The sequence below is a fragment of the Rhinolophus sinicus genome, chromosome 3, assembly GCF_057876585.1.
Source record: "Rhinolophus sinicus isolate RSI-liver-muscle chromosome 3, RSI-T2T, whole genome shotgun sequence".
NCBI lineage: Eukaryota > Metazoa > Chordata > Mammalia > Chiroptera > Rhinolophidae > Rhinolophus > Rhinolophus sinicus.
Window position 1 is genome coordinate 194411013 of NC_142503.1, and position 15985 is coordinate 194426997.

The following is a 15985-nucleotide window of genomic DNA, read 5'->3' on the forward strand; positions in this document are numbered from 1 at the left end:
CTTAACGTGAGATCTACCTTCTTAACACATTTTTAAGTACACAGCACCACATTGTTTTCTCCAGGCAATATGCTGTGCAGCAGAATGTAGAACTTTTTCATCTTGTATAAATGTGACTTTATACCCATTGAATAGCTCTCCCTCTTCCTATCCTTTGGCAACCACCATTCGAGCTGTGGTTTCTATAAGTGTGACTACTTTAGACACCTCATATAAGTGAAATCATGCAGTATTTGTCCTTCTGTGACGGGCTTGTTTCACTCAGCCTCATGTCTTCCAGTCCCATGCATGTTGTGAAAAATGTAGGCTATCCTTCTTTTTCAGGCTGAATAACATTCCATAGCTATGGAGTAGTGAATGGGCATAACACATTTTTTTATCCATTTATCTGTTGATGGACATTTGGGTTGTTTCTGTATCATGGCTATTGTGAATGATACTGCAATGAATATGAGAGTATAGATGTCTCTTCAAGATCCTGATTTCCATTCTTTTGGGAATATATACCCAGCAATGGGGTCACTGGATCACATGGTAGTTCTATTTCTCAAATGTTGAGGAGTCTTTGTACTGTTTTCCATAGTTGTCCTACAGTTTACATTCCCACCAACAGTGTACAAAGGTTCCAATTTCTCCACATTGTGGACAGACTTATCTTTTATTTTCTCGATAATCATCATCCCAACAGGTGTGAGCTGATAGCTCACTGAGGTTTCGGTTTGCATATCCCTGACGATGAGTGTGACGTTGAGCAGCTTCTCATATACCTGTTGGCCATTTGCATGTCTTCTTTGCAGACATGTTTGCATACAACTTTTTGTCTTGTGAGACACATGTCAAATGATAGCACAGGTCAGGCAATGTAGTTAGCCAGAGGCAACAGAAGTGGCCCAACCCCTTAGAACAGATTCGATAATGCTAAAGCTGGGAGAGTTCCTGTGACCGACCCACGCTAATGAAGGAGGTAACTTAGGAATCGTGAGCTGATTTCAGTGAGAAGCTTTCTACGTTCCAGCATTAGGAAAAAACAAAATGTTTCTTCCCCTTCTCTGTCCTACACACCAAAATACTTGTGGCTACAGGAAAACATGTCTGGTCCTGTGTAGCCATCTTTGTTTCCTCAGTATAGCACATACAGAGAGGAAGCATAAAAAGCCTGGGACACCTGGAACCCCAAGGTGGAGACTGCCCAGGTGGGGCTTCTGGGCACCTGTGTGGATGTGGCTGACTTGGCTCGAGGCTGCCCACCCACCCACACAGCAGCAGAGTTGGGTCAGAGCACAGCCCACGTGGCCCAGGACAGAAGACTAGAGAGAAGAGGCCCTTGGCTCACAGTGTGACCTCGAATAAGCCTTTCCCCTCTCGCTGCCTCAGTCTCCTTGTCCATAAAACAACGGGTTTGGAAACAACACAGGCCAAGCTCCTTTCAGCTCTGACGCCCACAGTACTGTGATCTAATCCTTAGCTGGTCCTCCTTGGGCAGTGTGGTCTTGGCCTTCAGATCTCCAGGCTTTGATTTCCCTCTACACCAAACCTGGACTGTAGTCACAATACCTGCTTCTGACCTCCTGTTCAGTTTTCTTTCTTCCGTCTGCTCACAGCAGAACCTCTATGTTCTTTTCTTGAGACATCAGGGCCCAGTAACAGAAAACCCCACTCAAACCATTTTGAATAATGAAATTCTATGAGTCTTGGTTCTCCAGAGAAACATAACAAACAGAAGATAAATTTAAAGCGATTTACTATAAGGAATTGGCTCACATGATTATGGCAGCTGAGAAATCCAAGATCTGTAATTGCAACTGGAGACCCAGGAAAGCCAATGGTGTAAGTTCCTGGCTGAGTCCAAGTTCAAAGGCAGGTGAAGACATCTTGAGGATCAATGTTCCAGCTTGAAGACAGTAAAGCAGAAAGAGCAAATGGTCCCCCTCCCTTTTTGTTCTATGTAGGCCTCCAATGGACTGGATCATGGCTACCCCCATTGGGCAGAGCCATCTGCTTTGCTCAGTCCAACAATTCAAATACTAATCTCTTCTGGAAACACCCTCACAAACACACCCAGAAATCATGTTTAACCAACTTTCTGGGTACCTTGCTGCCCAGTCAAGTTGACACGTAAAATTAACCATCGCAGAAATGTAATTGGTTGGTATGGTTAAAAAGTCCAGCAGCTCAGAGGACACAACCAGGACCCTTCAGGTTCTCAATAGCTCCAGGATCCACTTACCTGGAGTTTGTATCCACCTCAGGATGGTTCTTCCTCAAGGCTCCAAGATGGCCCCAATTTCTGTCTGGGGCTACATGCTTCCTTGTTCACCCCAGAGCCCAGTTGTGGCAGAGAAGCTGCTCTTTCAATATCTAATTTGATCAACGAATGTTACATGCTCAACCCTGAGCCAATCACATGGGAGATGGATTATGAGTTTGGGCCTCAACCTTGGGCTCCCTCTAGAGCTGGTCCTGAGGCCATGTCACTGCAGTGGAGGCCATGCTGACAAGAAGGATAGTTAGGTAAAAACTGGTTGCACGTACCAACAGGAGAGAACATTCCAAACATCAAATGTTCATTACAGTGGTCCAGCTAAAGTGTTACCCTGGGTAACACTGAAACAAATCACCATGACCTTCATGGCTTGAAACAAGACAGATTTATTTTCTTACAGTCCTGGAGGCCACAGGTCTTAAATCAGTTTCACTGGGATGAAACCAAGGTATTGGCAGGGCCCTACTCCTAAAAACTATCAGGGAAAAATCCTTTTCTTTGCATTCACCAGCTTCTAGAGATGCATTCCTTGGCCCATGACCCCCTCCTCCATCCTCAAAGTCAGCAGCATAGCATCTTCAAATCTCTCCCTGCTTCTGTGGTCACATGGCCTTCTCCTCTCCCCTCCTCTCTCTCATCTGACCTTCCTGCTCCCTCTTATAAAAATGTTTGTGGTCACATTGGGCCCTCTCAGATACCCCAGGATCTCCCCATCTCAAGATCCTTAACAATCACATCTGCAAAGTCTTATTTGCTGTATAAGACAACGTTTCCACATTTCAAGGATCAGGACCTGGATGACTTTGGGGGTCATTATTCGACCTACCAGAAGGGGCTGTCCTGCTGCCCTGGGCAGAACTAAGTGTGCCTTCTTCCCTGCTCCCCAGATCTTTATTCACATCTGTGCTACGGTATTTATCAGTCTCAACATGGACTCCTGTGTGCATTTACAGGTCTGTCTTCTTGTGATACTGGAGCACACACTTTACTTCCCAAAAGCATAGCATCGTGGCTGGCCCCGACCACGTCCTCCCTGAATGAATGAATAGAAGAAATCTCTTCACTGGAGCAAATGTAACGCAGGTTGAAGGCGTCAGACCTGAGAGATCCTGGAACTCAGGATGACTTGCAGACAGCGTGGGCTTAATGCAAAGACCCTAAGTCCCAGTCCCAAATGTCCAGGCCCCTTCTGTTGCCTCCGTCGGAGAGAGCTGGCCAAGCACATCTTATTTCCTGAAGCCTATTTTTAAAACCCGTCAGTAGCAGTGAGCAGCATTGTAGCTATAAATAGGAGCCATGGATTCTATGATGAGAGAAAATGAGTCCATGTTAAACACACACACACACTATTTATAGCACAAGGATTTCCATAGCCTCGCACACTCCCTGAGAACCCCTGGCGGATTCTCCTCCCAGTCGTACAAGGCTCGTGGCAATGTAACTGGCCAAGGGAAATTATGTCATTTTAAATTGTGTTTATTTTTGAAAACCCGCTTTCTAAGGGAGGGGATCATGCAGAATGTGTGAAACGGACAGGAGTCCTTTAGAAGAAAATGATCATTTTGCTGGTTGTGAGGTAGCTCGGGATTCTGAGGAGACCCACAGTGGGGGATGTTGAAGGAACTGTGCAAAGACGTTCAACATGAAAAACATCAGACAGGCCAGGAAACCAAGGACCCAGGGAGGTGCTCGGAAACAGTAACAACCGCCAGCCTGCACTGCACACCAAGCTCTGTTGTAGGGACTTACATGCGTTATTTCTTTTCATCATCTCAACAGAGTACAACGTGTTGGTGCTATTATGACTGCCCCGTATTACAGATGGGTGAACTGAGGCACAGCGAGGTTGAGCAATGTGCCCAAGGATTGGAGAGGGAGCCAGCCCTCTCAGGTACTAACGTAGACCGTCAGCATCACGGGTTCAGAGAGCGTGAAGAAGGTGTGATGGAGACCCCTGTGCTCATGCCTTCTGTCCGGCTTTCAAGGCCTCCACAGTCCAACTCCATCTGATGCCTGCAACACAACTTCTCCCCTCTACTTCTAACTTTCCTTCCTCTCCTCTCACTCAGAGAATACATCGTCGCGAGGGGGTTGCCATCTTCACGGCTTACCTTCAGGGCTGCTTGGCACCCAGTTTGCCAGCCAGCCTGACTAATCAGGACACTGGTTGGCCACCCTGTGCCATCCTGTCCTGGCTCCACGCGGTGGCTTCTCTTTCTCCCAGCTAGAGCCCTCCCCATTTCTGCTCTTTCCCTCGCCCCACCTCCCCCTCAAATGGCTTCCCTCCTAACTCCAGTGCTCGCTGCTTTGTCATCTGGCCCCTGTTTCACTTGAGAGCCAGGCTATTAAAATCACCAATGTTGTAAGACCCTAAATATCTTTATTACAGCAGATGCTGTAAGTGTCAGTGTCAGCACCCAGGGCGTGGACACGGACAGTCACAGGGCTGAAGCCAGAGGAAGCTCAGCTCAAGTTCCCAGATGAAGAAACACGCCAAGCACAGAGGGCCATGCTTCTCTGGCCGGCAGTGGAGGCAGCACAGGGTCCAGCTTCCCTGAGACTGGGCATCACAGGTTGTGCAGGGTAATTCTGCAAGGTCATTACCATGGGTAAGACCTGTTCTCCCTTCACTTTCTCTTTACCGACATGGCATATACAGCACAATTTTGTGATTCCTGGAATAACATCCCTTCCATCTCTTCTGCCTCTGTGCTTGTCCAGGTCACCACAACAGCTCCTCAGATGTCAGAAACACTCTCCTAATTTGTCCCCTTGCTCGGCCCTCTCCTTCCCCACTCCCATACATTCTTCGCTCTTTGACCAGAGAGATCTTCCAAAAATTTAAATTGGGTGATGCCGCCCTTTGCCCCTGTTTCCCACAAACATTCCTCCTAGTCCTCCAGGTAAATTGCAAACATCCTAGACGGTACCTAACGTCTTTCAGAGTGTACAAGGCTCTGCCCATGTCTCCAGTCTCCTTCCCTCCTGCTCCTTCACAGGGGTTTGCGCTCCAGCCAGAGCAGGTCACCGGCTGTTCCCGGAAGCCTGAGGCTCTTCCATGGCCTGGGAGTCTTGGCTCAAGCTCGTGGGAGCTCCTTGGGGACAGAGACCATGTCTTGTCATCTCCTTATTCCTTGATCTATAGGAGGTGTTTAAGGCCTGATAGTGAAATGAACGGATGGACGAATGGATCAATGGATGAAACTATTTTCTACTTGTGGAATGTGCCTGTCACCTCATACTCCTTCAGGGTTTCCTCACCTTCAAGCTCACCTCTTTCATAAAGTCTTCCCGGGGCCTCACCCCCCATCTAAACAGTTCCAATTTCAGCAAGCCTGCTGTGAGCCCAGGGACTGCAGCATCATATGTATTTTCTCTGTGTCTGCTTCCCCACTGGACTGTGCCATCCAAGGACCAACCACATTTATATGTGAGTGCATCCCTAGTACATACCATCAGGCCCTAAACTCCAGTGACAATGACCTGACTGATCAAATGTCTGAATGAAAAATTGCAGTGACACATGCCCATGGTCATACGGAGAATTAGGGGACAAGCTGGGGCCAGATCCTAGTGTTCAGGCTTCAGTTCTCTGATCTTTCTAACATTTCCTCACACAGAAAGAATCTGGAGACTTCAACAGTCTTAGAATTTTTTTCCGGGGCTCTAGAATGCCACAAAGCACAGCAAGCAAGTAGGCGTCCTCCCAAAGTAACCAAACCAGATCGTCCTCAAATGTGGTGCCAAACTCCATCTCTCATCACCGGTTTTTTTCTCTGAAGGAAAGGTACCCAGGGCACCACTCATTTAGCCTTGCATCCTACATGATTAATGCACAAAACAGGCAACAGTGACTTGGGACAAAGGCTGTCAACAGCGTGGAAGATGAGGACACATTTCAGAGCCAGGAGCAGTTTGGAGTAGCAGGAAGAGCCCTAGAGAGGACCCTGGATTATATTTCCAACCCTGTGACTAATTTACTATGTGACCTTGAACATGTCACCTGGTCTGTCTGGGTCTTGGCTCACACTTATGTAACATGAGAGAACCCGAATGTATTTCCTCTAAGGCCCTTCCCATGCTCAGGTTCTATGGGTTTATATCTGAAGCGCTCATTTGGAAAGACGTGCGGAATCCAGAGGTTAATAATGAAGACAGAACTTTTCCAGTAAAGTGGTTAAGGAGTAGGTTTATTTTCCAAGTGTTCAACAATTAACAGTAAATGTAGTCAAAATAATAAGAAAAATAAAATACAGAAAGTTTCCTGGAAACTAGCCTACTAGATTCAACATAGAATTAATTCACTTACAGTAATAGCCCAGCCATCACCCACCCAATTGCCTACAGATCCATGGAAGTCCTCTGCTTCTACTGGTCCCTAGGCCTTTCTCTATTACAAACACTTTTCCACCCAAATTGTTTTTGAGGGGGGAGGTGAGGTGAAGGCTTGGCCCAGCCCCAAATCCGGGGCTGTAGATGTGCAACAATATAGGCTGAAGAGACGAGAGAGGAACTCTTGTCTCTTACAGCCCCTCCTAATCACCTGAACACCTAGAAGAGAACTCTTAGCCTCTGCACTGGTGTTCCACAGTCATGTACTTTCAAAATGAAAGGATCAATTTGATAATATTCCCTTCTGAGTGTAGGGTTTCAATTTTCCAAGTGTTTTTAGATTTACTAGTAACTAACAGTACAATAATTACTGGTGCTTTGATAGTTTTATGGTTTATGTAAGAGTTTTACATCCATTATCTCATGTGCTGTGAGGTAGCAGTTATTATCCCCATTTTGCAGGTGAGGAAACCAAGGCTCAGAGAGAGGAAGTGACTGACCCAAGGCCTCACAAATGGTCAGGGGCTAAGCCAGGGCTTCAATCCAGGTGGTCTCCCCTCAACTTTGCAGATTGAAGTCCACCTCTGATTCCCATTTTACAGGTGAAAGAACTGAATCTGAAATAAATCTCTTGCCCAATTCACACTCTAGTAAAAGACACAGCCAATGAATCTCATGGTCTTCTTGAGATTCCGTTTTATAGAGCGGACAACAGGATGGGAAAGAGATAGAATAAAAACCCAGATAAGCCACATGCAGACCATTTCTCCCCTTCAAATCAAAGTGAAGTTGAACTTGTCTTATCAGGAAACAGCACTATTTCCTGATAGGTCAACAATTTCAATTTACTGAGGTACAGTGAAAACAGCTAGCAGTGGCTCTCTGCTTTTGAAAGATGTGGCTTCATTAAAAGCATTTAATTTAGGGGCCGGCCCGGGGGCTCAGGCGGTTGGAGCTCCATGTGCCTAACTCCGAAGTCTGCCAGTTCGATTCCCACATGGGCCAGTGGGCTCTCAACCACAAAGTTGCTGGTTCAACTCCTTGAGTCCCACAAGGGATGGTGGGCTCTGCCCCCTGCAACTAAGATTGAACACAGTACCTTGAGCTGAGCTGCCACTGAGCTCTCAGATGGCTCAGTTGGTTGAAGTGCGTCCTCTCAACCACAAGGTTGCCAGTTCGACTCCCGCAAGGGATGGTGGGCTGTGCCCCCTGCAATTAGCAACGGCAACTGGACCTGGAGCTGGGCTGCGCCCTCCACAACTAAGACTGAAAGGACAACTTGACTTGGAAAAAAGTCCTGGAAGTACACACTGTTCCCCAATAAAGTCCTGTTCCCCTTCCCCAATAAAATCTTTTTTTAAAAAAAGCATTTAATTTAATGCTACATGGCATAGTAAAATAATCACCCATTTTGCAATCCCTTTATAATATTTCGTTGTCACTGCTGCCATTTTCAAGAACTTTCTGAGTTACACTAACTTCTAACTAGTATCCTTTTGGAGTTTTATAACTTCTGATAGTCCACAGACAGTCAAAATAAAAGGGTAGGGAGGCCATAAGATGTAATCTGGTGGAGAAAGCAAATTTAGTCCTTACACAATACACATAACTGCTTGGTTTGGGTGACTTGGCTTGGAAAGGCATTCATTTCAAAGCAAGAAACATTTGTAGAGAGTCTGGTACTTGGTATAGAGGAGAGGCTGACAGAAAGATGAAAAGCACAGTTCTTGACTTTAAGGAGTTCAACATCCACCGGGGGGGGTGTGGGGTGGAGATGGACCCAACCACTGCTAACTTGAATGTGAACCCCTACACCCCCACCCCAAGCGAGTTCTAGAATATAATAGTCTCTCCCACCTTCATGAAGTCCAATTTTTATACTCTTTTTGCAGCTACCTTTTGTGTGCGTCAAATAGAAAAGGTATCTATGCCTCCTACATCTCTTAATAAGAAATTCCACCACAATAATACTGTTTCTAACAAGGGCAACAAGCATTTGCATAGTGCTTTAAAATTTACAAGCACTTTCCCGCTCAATGTGCCTTAAAACCACAGAATAAGAGATGCTTAAGTCAGGCGATATTTTTCCGTTGAAAGTATTTGTGTTCAATTTTCTACAACTAGGAAATTTGAGAGTTTACCTTTTTCAAATATTGTAACAAAAACGCCTTGCGAGCCATTTCCATTTATGCCAAAATAGATGCTGACACCCTTCAAGTATTAAAAAGAGCAAGCAAAACATTTCAACTGTTTTGACTATGTGAACCAAACCAGTGGGGGAACGCACATGATTCTGCAGAAACAAAGAACATTATTCAGCAAAAAAGACATGAATTCTGCATAAGGCTATAAAATAATTTTTTCCTAGAGCATATTTTTAGATCGTAGAACTGCAAAAATGCTGATTTCTTTCTGAAACAAATTGATTATCAAGAATTACTGAAACTCTGTTTAAAAAAATAGCAACTAATTTAAATTCCTTGTCTGACAAGCATTAAGGAAAATTACGTACCCCTAGCCACAAAAGGGATATGCTATGTGATTCATATATATATATATATATATATATATATATATATATATATATGAATCGCATCAATACTAATAATTTCACTCAGCTAAGTTCTTACTTAGTACACCAGATGTTTTTATTTCAATCTTTAATTCATGGATTCAGGAAACCATCGGCCAGTCAAGGCTACAACGCATAGAGGGCCAGCACATGAGAGCTACTGTCCATGGTTCTGAATTACCCCTCATCGCACCCTAGGGTCTGGTGGTTCCTCCTCTTCCTGAGAGGGCCAGGCTCAGAGGGGGGATTTAGAGTCCTGTTCTGGCTCTATTACTATATGACTGGCTGTGTGATCAGGCACAGATTATTCGCTTGTTCTCTCTCAACCTCAATTTCTTCAGAACGTAAAATGAGCAAGTGGAACAAGTGCGCTCTAAGCTCTAACATCTTACGTTGGTGACTTAAAATTGCCAAAATACTTGAACAAGTCACAGGGTTCTCAATGTGATTCAACAAAATATTATTAAGTGTCATGTCGCCTATTCTTTGTACTGTTCTGGGCACTAAATATATTCGTTAGAATCTTTTTGGTTGAAATAGACACAAAACACACTGGCTCCTGTGAGGCAAGGGTCATAATGATAAGGTAGCTTTTGGGGTTGTAGCTGGGACTAAGGCACAATTAGAACGAGGGCCTGTAACACCCTCAAATCTTCTTTCTTTATTCTTTCTGCTTTATTCCGAAATGAGTTCTTCTACTCAGAAGGTGTGTGGCAGTGATTAATTATAGGAACCTCCTAACACTCATGACCTTGTGTACTCTTCTTCCGTTGAAGGTGGGCAGGACCTGTGACTTGCTTCTAATCAGCAGAATATGACGAAGGTGATAAGTGTCACTTCTGTGATTACACATATAAGACTATACCATCTTCCTGGCTAGCGTATTTCCTCTCTCTGGCTTGGATGAAGCCAGTGACCAAGCTGGGAGGGTCACGTGGCAAGGAGTGGAGGGCAGCCTCCAGCCAAGAACCAGGCAGGAACTGAAGGTGGTCTCTGACCAGCACCAGCCAACAAACTAGGCCCCTCAGTTCTATGGGCTACAGGACCTGAGTTCTGCCAACAGCCGTACTGACTGGAAGGAGATCCTTCCCTCTTTGAACCTTGAGATGAGACCGGGGCACCAATAGACACCTCGATTTTAGCTTTCGGATGAGATCCAGCAAAGTTGTGCCCAGTCTCCTGACCCGTAGGGACGGTGAGATAACAAATGTGTGTTGTTTTAAGCCAATAGGTTTGTAGTATTTTGTTAGGCAATAGATAAATAATACCAGGGACATGGCCCTAAAAATCCCCAGACCCACATCTCAGGCTTTGGCACTTGGATAGATCGAAAGACCACTTTCTCTCCTTTCATGTTCAAAATCCTAATGAAGGGCTCTGATTGGCTGAGCTTGTGCCAGGTTTCCATCCTACTAACCACCCTGACCAGGGTGGGTGGAATCAGCAAGGAGATAGCAGCCCCATTCTAACTAAACTGAAGTAGATAGAATATTTTCCAGAATAAGAGAAAGGACAGTTATGGGCAGACAGAGCAGTAGCTGTCCACTACAAAGAATGAACAACATAAATGTGTTCTTTGCTCATAATCTAGAGGTAAAAGCACATGAGTTCATAGCTTATGAAAATGCAATCACTTATGTGCTGCAATAGTGAAATTCAGGTCAAAGAGGGACCTTTAACACAGAGTTGGAGTCAGGAAGGAATTTCCAGGGAAAGTGACACCTACACTAGAAATTGAAAACTGAATAGGAGTAACCCAGGTAAATAAGAGGAAGGTAAGAATGTCTCAGACAGTGAGACTTAAAGAAGCATTTGGTGATTCCAAATATTTTTAAGGCAGTCAAGTCATAGCAGAGAGGGTGTGGGGGAAGTGCCAAGAGGAAGGCTGAAGAAATTTGTCAGGGATTGGATTTCAAAGGCCTTGTATTGGTCAGGATTCTTATGGACAAATCAAAGATTCCACCCATTTGTTAGCTCACAGGGTTGAGAAACCATGCAGTTAGAAACTGTGCAGCCATGACTAATACTGAGCATACCAGAATGCCACGGCTGTGGATACTCACCACTCGGCACCAACCAATCTCAGAGTGGATACCAGAAGCTGCCCCAGAGGAATCAGATTCCTCCAATGTTGTGCCTGACAAAGACAATCCCCTGGGCTCTGATTGGTCCCCCTGCCTCATGTAACACTTCCACATCCAATTCTCAAAAGGGGACCCTGATTGGAAGAATCCAGGTGGCACGCTTGCATCCTACCTGCAAGGAACCTGGGAAATGTTGCTGTTGATGTGGCTTGTCATTCAGCCACAGGAAGGCAGGAATCATATGTGGAAACTATTGAGGTATAGACGGGTTGTTCAAAAGATATTAGACATCCATGAGTGGCAGCTGTCCATGTGCTGGGGGATGTCACCGAAGGGGTTAAATAGAGGAATGGCGTGGTTACTTTTACAATTTAAGGACTCACTTAGGGTGGAGGATAGCTTGGAAGCAAGGAGGCCAGGTGGGAGCTCGTCACCGTCATCCAGCTGAGGAAGTCTGAGTGCATAAAATAAAGCTGGTGTAATGGTAACAAGGAGTGGATCCTAGAAGGCACATAAAGAAATGCTTTCTCTTATGTAGATAAAAATACTCAGTATATTACCCTGCCCTACCCTCCTCCCATCTTTACAACTCTTGAGGATCCTTCTTCGTGCATAGGGTCAAATTTAGATTTTCAAATGTATTTTCCCAAAGAAACAACATCACAAGTGGTGGACTTTCTGTGGAACTTAACTATCATGTATAACATTCTGTCTCTGAAAAATGGCTTCCAAATACCTATTTAGTGTGAAATCTTTCTTCAAATGAAATCTAATATAAATTAGAAAAGGATGGATGTTTGCTTGGGTGGGAGGCTACTTTAGGTTCACAACTCTTCCCTCCCTTTCTCCCCAAAATGTCAGCTCTGCGGAAGCTTTGAAGAACCCTGGGGTTGCATAGTGCCTGGTTTAAGGATATGAGCCCCTTGAAATTGTGCCTTGAGGTCCATCAAAGAATTCATACCACCCCATCCCCTCAAAAATGGTTCCCAACAGAATTAGTTCACAGTTACCATGTCTGTTACTATCAGTGATGGAGGAATTCATCAGGGTGAGAGAGGAAAAGGAAACCTGGAGTTTCTAGACATGGTTTCTTGGAGGAAGGTGTGGCTGCAGCAGAGTCTCCAAGAAGGAGAAAGATCTAGTGAGGAGAGGTAAGCAACAGGAGAAAAAGCCATGATACTGGATGCCAGCAAGGGAACTAGAACTGGATTGGGGTTGTGGTCGGTAGACTAGAGGTGTCCCCAATAGCCCCACCTCCTGGGGTTGAATAATCCTCTTGAATAATCCTCTCTTCTTGAGGGTGGGCAGTACCTGTGATGTTTTTTCCCAATTATAGTTGCCATTCAATATTATTTTATATTGATTTCAAGTGTACAAATTGGTAGTGATTTGCTTTTAACCCACAGAATACAAGAGAGGTAATGGGATGTCACTTCCATGGTTAAGTTACATAAGATGGTGGTTTCCATCTTTCCAGTGGACTCTATTGCCATCTCCACCTGCACACGTTGATGAAGAAAGCTGCAGTGTTGGAGAGGCCTCTGTGGCCAGGAAGTGAGGGTAATACATTAGGCAGCTGGGTAGTGAGTCTTCAGTCCAGCTTCCCTGAAGGAACTAAGTTCTTCCAACAACAGTGTGAGAAAAAGCCTGGAACAGATACTTTCCCAGTTGAGCCTTCGAATGAGACCACAGTCCTGGCTGACCCATTGATTCCAGCTTTGTGAGAGACCAGGAAGTAGAGGGCCCAGCTAAACTAAGACCATATTTCTGACCCACAATAACTGTTAAATAACATGTGTGTGTTGTAAGTCATTGAGGCTTGTGGTAACTCACTACACAGCAATGGATGACTAATTCAGCATGTTCTTACCATCTCTGATCTGACCCTTGGCTTTCTTTTCTGTAAGGGATGGTAACACATGAACCACCTGTCAGGTTTTCTAGAGGATTAAATAAAACAAGAGGTAGGGAGCCAGCATTCTGCAAGGCTAGGGGTAGGTGTTCAATAAACAGGAACCACAGTTGCCGCCCCAACAACCACCATCAACCGTGCATAAATAACCCTCAGTACATTTTTACAAGCTCCTCCTGTTTGCCACTTAGTGGAAGAATCCATATAGCCCCATGTATTGCTCCCAGAAATTTATCTTCAGAATAAGGGCAAAAAGAATATAGACAAAACAAATCTCCAGATGCCTTAAGCTCCTCAGTTCCTTGGGTTGGCCCTGACTGCATGCTTCCCCTGACAATGCACCAAAGAAATTCCTGGGTCCAGGACTGTGGTTGGATGTGTGATATATACTAATTCATTTATCTTATGTCAGGAGGGAGAAGGGCAAATTTGTGCTAGTTTTTCAAGGCAGCATTTTCCTAAGTTACTCTAAAAAAAGAAAAAAAAGTTTCCATTTTCTTTATCACCCTTCCATGACATATAACCCCAAAACAGATGATAACCTTTGCATATTAGTTACTGTCTCATTGTAATACTTAAAATTAACAGGGTAAACATATATTCTGGACTGCTCTGCCAGAAAAGCTTGGCTGATCCAACAGATTTTAACTCTGTAGGACAAATTCTGCTAAATTTGTGTTTTCCTTTTTTTTTTTTTTTTTTTTGTCCTGTCTTCCCTGGAGGAGTCTGAATTCAAAGTCATCACGAAAGACTCAGAGCTGCCTTCTGCTCTCTGTATCATCACTTGCATCTCTCCTCCTTCATAATTTCTCCAGCCATTTGATTAAACACATACACTCTCTCTCACACACACACAAATAAAGGATGCTGTCCACTTCTAAAATGGCAACACTATGATTGGGAAGTGGAGAAGTCATGAACGCATTTTCATTCATACTGATTACACTTTTGTCTACCTCTTCCATTCTGCTGAAGCCAGTAGAAGGACTTGCTGTTTTCACGTAATCACTGCTACAAAATGCAGTTAGTGAGTGATCTGTGAAAGGATTGAAGAACACTGAAGTGGGCTGGAAGCTGACAGAGAGGTCAGCTTTATACAGGTCCCTCTGGACTTGCATATTCAGTGACCTCTGAAAATGTAATTGATTACAAGGACATTTTAATGAAGTTATGGATACTTAGTGGTTTAGAAAAAAACAGATAAGAGATGGAAGAACATTTTTCCTTTGTTCAAAAGTAGATGCAATGGTTAAGTGTTTTGAGTGGATAAACGGTAGTGTAAATACTTGCTGTGTAGAAGGTAGTTTAAAATGATGGTGGTTTAAATGGTAGTTTAAAATACTTGCGTGTAGTTAAAAATACTTGCTGTGTAGAAGGCAAAGAGGTAAATCTTTCAGGCACTGCTTGTTTTGTTACTCTGAAAAAGGAAAAGTTATTTCTCAAAAGTTCTACATTTATGTTCCTTGGTGTGACAGAATGCATTGCATTTTATTAGCTGTAGCCTTTGGCAGGTCAGATATAAATATGTTTTACTGTTACCATTAAATGAATGACTTCTAACAATTTGAACAATTCACCAACTAAGTTTAGATTCTTAAAGATTAAAAATAACCTTGGGTTTTTGGGACCATTGCTTCTTTATCTGGAAAATGGGGGTAATGTCATGGACTTGCCGTGTTTCTGTGAATTTTAGGTTGAAATAGTGTATGTGAAAATGCCTGGCACAAAACAGAGGTCCGTTTAAATGCTGGCGATGATGGTGAAGAAACGAGAGCAGAGAGCTGTATATCTCGATTATTCCTATTGAAAGTTTCCTTAATGTAATCACCCCAGCAAGTCAACGTCCATGTGTTGTACGAGATACTGCCTTTTCATAATTGAGCCAAAGCCCCTCCCCCTTTATTCATGTATTCATTTAGTGTGAGAAAACCAGCTTTCTCAAACTGAGCTTGGCTTTGTACAGAGTCTCAAACAGGCCAAATCTGCCTCTGATTCATTGGAGCAAATATGAGTAAAAGTCTTAGCAAGGACCTTGATTGGAAAGACGAGGTGGGGGATCCTGTTCCTTCTTTGTAGCCGAGAGACTCATTTGTTACATATGACCGAGGCAACAGGGTGATGGTTTGTCCACCATTAGCAGAGGACATGGTTAACCGAGTGTGCATGGTGGAGGGGGGCAGGTTTGAGAAACCATCTCTGGTCATAGATCAGCTCTGTGGCATGTTACCACTTAATTACCGTGGCTTTCCTGTCACTGGAGAGTATTTGTCAGATTTTAGAGCAATTAACATTATGAATAGTTGGGACTAAGGAAGAATGAGGGACTTCAACCCAACTTTATATTTTTAATAATTTTATGGAAATGTCTATTTTATGGGAAGATCTCCCCGGCAGAGGTAAATTACTACATTAATATGAATCCTTGGAATAAGGTAATGTGTGCTTGAACGTACACGGAGCGATTAATGGAATAATGCTTTCCAATTTTACCTTGGGAGCTGAAACCAAGCATGCTGACACCAGGTAATTACCAATAAAATATCTAGGAATCATTTTATTTGTAATTAACCAGGCTATTACTACCTCACCCCTGCATTGAAAGTTGTAAACAGAAGCATGCGCGCCGCGCACGCGCACACACACACACACACACACACACACACACACACACCCAAGAATCAAGTCTCATTTAAGATTTCAACACCATCCACACTGTAGCTGAGGGAGACAGTGAAAATAAAGTTCAGGGTCATGAGCTCTGTGGGGCCTGGAAGACAAGCGAGGCCTCAGCACTCATATTCGACAGTCTGGGTCACAGACAA